We start from the raw sequence: 5,719 nt of genomic DNA on the forward strand, positions 1-5,719 counted from the left end.
GGGGTCTTCCTCTTCTTTGTTGACCTTCCTGTCACCAAGAATAATGTCCTACAGAAACAGGTCTAAAGAACGAGAAACAAAGTCTCACCATCTGGCTTTTAAGGAGCATTCTGGCTGTAACTTCCAACACAGATTTGTTTGTTATTCTGGCAGTTCACACTGCTTTTAATATTCTTTTCCCTCATCATAATTCAAATGCATAATTTTTTCTATGGTTTTCCTTATTCATTGTCCAACTTTCACATGCATATGAGGTGACTGAAAGTATGATTTGGCTTAGAGTAGCCTTGGTTTTCAAACTGATATTATTGTTGTATTGTGTTGCTGTTGTAAAGTGCTTTTTGAGTCTGTTCTGGACCATAGCAACCCTGTATAGGGTTCCTGAGGAGCAGATGGGGAGCTTGAACCACCAACCTTGCAGTTCAAACTGACTTTGCAACCTAACGCATTTTCCCACAGTGCCACATGAGGTTTTATAATATTTAAATATGTCTCGTGCAGCAGATTTGCTTAATGTAATATCAGTTGTTTTCTTGAATTCTGTTTCCATGGGTGTTGACTATGAATCCAAAGAAAATGAAATCTTTGACAATTTCAAACCTTTCTCCATTTTCATATTATTTATTGGTGCAGTGGTGAGGATTGTTTTTGTTGTTGTTGTTGTTGTTGTTTGTTTGGTTTTACATTGAGGTTCAATCCAAACTGAAGGCTGTAGTCTTTCATTTTCAACAGTAAGAATTTAAGTTCTCTTCACAATCAGCAAGCATGATTGCATTAACTGCATATCACAAGTGCTTAATGTGTCTTCATCCAATCCTGATGCCACATTCTGCTTTAAATAATCTAATTTCTTAGATGAGTTACTCAGCATTCAGATTGATTTAGTATGGTAAGAGGAAACAACCATTTAGTATTTTCTTGTTCTGTTTTAACAAATGACTTCTGGTGTATGTGCAAGTTCTTAATGAGCACAAATACGTGTTCTGGAATCCCATTCTTCATGATTTTATCCACATATTACTATTACCTACACAATCAGATACCTTTGAAGAATCAATAAAGCATAAGTAAGAATCCTTCTAGTATGCTCTATTTCAACTGAAATCTATCTGACATCAGAAGTGATATCCCTAGGTCCATGTCCTCTTCTGAATCTGGCTTGAATTTTCTGTAGTTTTATTATGAATGTGCTTTTGCAATCATTTTATAATTATCTTTAGTAAAAATTTTCTAGCATGAAATATTAATGGTATTGTTCAATTATTTTCATAGTTCACTGGGCCATATTTCTTTAGAATGGACACAAATATGAATATTTTCCCATTAGTTGCCCAGGTAGCTGTCTTCCAAATTTTTTGACATAGATGAATGAATGCCTCCAATGCTTCATTAGTTTGCTGAAAGATTTAATTTGTATTCCATTAACACCTGTAGCATCATTTTTTCCTCCAATGTCTTCAGGGCTGCTTGGATTTCTTCCTTCAGCACCACTGGTTTGTAATCATACGCTATCTCTTAAAATGGTTGAACATAGCCATTTCTTTTTGGTGTTCCTTCTATCTTCTTTTGTCACTGTCTATATCATCCAATACTTGTCTATATGTTCCTTGAATATTACAAATCAATGTTTGCATTTTTTTCCTAAGTTCTTTCAGTTTGAGAAATGCTTAGCTGTTCCCTGTTGGCTTTTGAACTACAAGTCTTTGTACATTTCATTTAATACTGGTGAGGTCCATGTGTGTAGTCACCTTTTATGTTCTTGAAGAAAGCTATTTGCAATGAAAAAATAATTAAATTTATGAAAGTTCATGAAATTTTGTCCTGCAGTCTCCAGCATCATTTATTTTATCAAATCAATATTTTCCTACTGATACTGCCTCTTTGTATCCAAAATTTGCAATCCAATCACCACTAATAATCAATGCATTTTGATTGCATGTTTGGTCAATTTCAAGCAGAAGAAGTTGGTAGAATTATTTAATTTCATCATAACTGTCTTTAGTAGTTAGTGCATAAATTGGAATAATAATGATATTAACTGGCTTTACTTGTACAATTATGGATCTCATCCTACAATAGACAGTATTGTATTTCAAGATATGAAATGTTCTTTTTGATAATAAGGGTGATTTGTCATTTCTGGTTTCAATTTTTCATTCCTGGCTTAATAAACTATTTGACTGACAGATGCAAAATGGACAATGCCAGTTGAATTCAGGGCCTGAATATGAAGCATAATGATCTTTATCTGTTTCTTTTTATTTCTGACAACTTTCTATGTTCTTAGATTCATACTTTATACACTCCATGTTGCAGTTATTAATGGATGTGTGCAGCTATTTTCCTCAGTTTGAATTGTGCCACATCAGCAAATGAACTCTACTTTGAGGAGACAGTACTTCCAGTCATATTTTATGTGCATTCCAATCTGAGGGTCTCATATTTTAGCATTATATCTGGCAATCTTCCTCTACTATTCATAAGATTTTCAATGGTTAAACATTTAGAAATAGTCTTCCTTGCCTTCTTCTTAGCCTGTGTTATTCTGGAAGCTCCATTAAAATCTGCCTGCCATGGGTGATCCTGCTGGTATTTAAAATACCTGTGGGATGACTTCCAGCATCATACATACCACACAAGCACTCTAGCCATCACAGTATGACAAACTGACAGACGCTTGAAATCAAAATGAGAAATTAGAAAATCCATATGAAATTGGGAATAGGCCAATAAAGACATATTGATGAGTGAGTTATTACTATTAGCAAATTAATATCAATTTTGATTAGAAATTTTTGAGAACAACTATTGTTGTTGTGTTGTTGTTAAGTGCCGTCGAGTCGGTTCCGACCCATAGCGACCCTGTACAGGGTTTCCGAGGGTGTAAATCCTTACGGGAGTAGAAAGCCTCATCTTTCTCCCGCGGAGCGGCTGGTAGTTTCGAACAGCTGACCTTAAGGTTCGCAGCCCGATTCGTAACCACTACGCTACCAGAACAACTATTAGGATAATATTATTTGGTGTGGCACTGAAAATAAGTTTAGGACTGCAAGGTTGTTTTGAACCATTAGGTCAGTGGTTCAAACTCATCAGTTGCGCCTGCAAAACACTATAATGGGTCACTATGAGTCAGAACTGACTCAATAGCATTTAACAACAACAACAAGGGGTTAATTTCCCGTTCCATCACAAGGAATAGGATGGAGTTTGTTACTACATTGGGATGGATCAAATTCAACAGGAGACAAAGCCTTAGAATACAGAAGAAGATACTTAGTGTCTATACTAATTTTGCTCATAAATTTAGGTTGCTGTTGTCTTGTTAGAATTCCAATTCTGCACCATTCTCACAATTTTGGGTAGGTTTGAGCCTATTATATCTGCCATTGTGTCAATCCATATCCTTGAGGATCTTAATTTTTCACCAAACCTCACATTTCCCAAGCATGGTATCCCTCTCTAAGGACGGCTCCTTTCTAACAACATGTCCAAATCACAAGAGACTAAATCTCACCATCCTCCTTTCCAAGGGACATTCTGGCTGTACTGGCTGTACTTCTCCCAGGACAGATTTGTTTATTCTTCTGGCAGTTTTTTTTTTTTTTTTTTTTTTTTTCATGATTATGTTTTTATTAGGAAAGTGAACAAGGTACAGCTCAGAAACAAGGTACAGTTTAAGAAAACCAATGAACGATGCAGCTGTTCTCAGAAATGCCTCTTGTCTGAAATACTGCAGACAAACCTCACTCCTGTCTTCGACCTCTCAACCATGTGGCCCCGTGGCTTCTATCCTGCTCAGGTTAGTGATACCAAGCTCCTCTAGTCAGTGTGTAAATGTCCAAAGGGCACAATCTACAAGGCAGCCTCCTGCCCTTGGCACTCAGCTTTACTTGACCCTAGACCTGGATGTCTGCAGCTGCTCCACATCACTGCCGCTGCCACCGTCTCTGCTTGCCTCTTTTTTAGATGGAAATCTCACACTTCTCTCATCCTCTTCTTTATTGATTGTCCTGGGATCATCCGTTCCTACTTTTTTTTTTAATGTTTTATTGTGAATTATATGATAGTTTACATGGGAAACATTACTTTTACATTCGTTCTATATCGTTTCATTGCCATGGTTAAAATCCCCTCCATGCATCATCAGCCGACCAAAGGGTATACCCTGCAAGCCTGCCCCCTACACTACCCCCCGTCCAGTCTTCAGCACACAGTCACTCTCCCTCTTTAAATCTAAAGTTCCCAGCTGCTCCATCACTCCACGTCATCGTCATCGTCTGTCTCCATCTCAGGCATCACTGCTTCTCTGGGTAGGGTCCCACTCTCAGCTCTTATACGTTGATGTTCCTAGGGACCTCCGCTCCTAGACTGGAAAGTTAATCTCTCTCTTCCTTGCTATAAAACATCTACCTTTACATTTCCAACCCTCACAATCAGTTCTGATAACAATTATTCACTATTGTATCATGGAGACCCATCTGCATTTCATTTCATCAGTTCTGCCTAGACAAATCAGAAACCACTTACTGGAGATTCTACCTTCCTCCATGCCCCCTGGCTCTAGGTTCCCTATGGAAAGCTTGTAAGCCAGTCACTTCTTGCCTTTGTAGCTCTCCCCCAACCCCCCATTTTGGGTAGCCAGTGTCCAAGTTGCCCATCCCTATCTACTCTGTGTGCGAAGGGGGTGGGAATGATTCTTGTTGTAAGGATTTGTTCCCTGTTTTCAGCTACTGCATCCATAGGTGTAGGGCAAGTTCATTAAATTGTTTGAAACCAGTGTTACAGCCAGTGTTTCAATTCTGCTATTTGAGTGTCTTTCTCTTTTTTAAGGATCCACTACTTTGCTAAGTATGATTTTCTTCTCCTTGGATTAGCCCTTTCTGATGACATGTCTAAAGTACATGAGAACATTCAAGATGTACATCTTCTGAGACAGATTAATCTTTTTACTAAAAGACAATGCCATACTTAGTATTTTTCACCAACATCATATTTCAAAGATATTATTTCTTCTTCTGTATTCATTATGCAGTTTCACATGCTTATGAGGTGATTTAAGATATCATGAGTAGATTAGGGTCACCATAGTCTTCAAAATGATTTATTTGCACTTAAAGAGACTATATGCAGCAGATTTTTTGCAATGCAATGCAGCGATTTCCAGACTGCTGCTTCAATAGGGGTTGACTATGGATCCAAGTAAAGTGAAAATCTTAACTTCCATCTCTTCTCTATTTATCCTAGTACTGCTTACTAGTCCAATTGTGATGAATCTTTGTGTTTAGTTATGATCAATATTCAATTATTTATTCTTTGATCTACATCAGAAGTCCTTTTTAATTTCAGCAAACAAGGTTATGCCATCTGCTTATTGTAGGTTGTTAATAAGTCTTCCTTTAATCATGATGTTGAGATCTTTTTATATAATCTAGCTTCTCAGAATATTTGCTCAGCATATATATTGAATAATTAATGTGAAAGTATAAAACTGATGCACACATTTTCTGATTTCTCTTGGTCTATGTACTGTTTCTGCATGAGAACAACTAAGTTTTCTGTAATTCCTTTCTCATTATCCATAATTTGTTATAATCCTCAAGACTGAAAACCTTTGTGTAGTTGATTCATCTGTCAAGATCCCTCTGATACCAGTGATGAGACACCTTATTCCAAGTCTATCTGAATGTGGCTTAAATTTCTGTTGGAACTTTTTTTTTTT

The 5,719-nt window shown here is 37.0% G+C and overlaps 1 pseudogene; it reads left to right on the forward strand.

Annotated features, from left to right (window-relative positions):
* Positions 1-5,719, forward strand: part of LOC102828143 — a 166,795-nt pseudogene that overhangs the window by 1,847 nt on the left and 159,229 nt on the right.

The sequence above is a fragment of the Chrysochloris asiatica genome, unplaced genomic scaffold (assembly GCF_000296735.1).
Source record: "Chrysochloris asiatica unplaced genomic scaffold, ChrAsi1.0 scaffold00435, whole genome shotgun sequence".
Classification (NCBI taxonomy): domain Eukaryota; kingdom Metazoa; phylum Chordata; class Mammalia; order Afrosoricida; family Chrysochloridae; genus Chrysochloris; species Chrysochloris asiatica.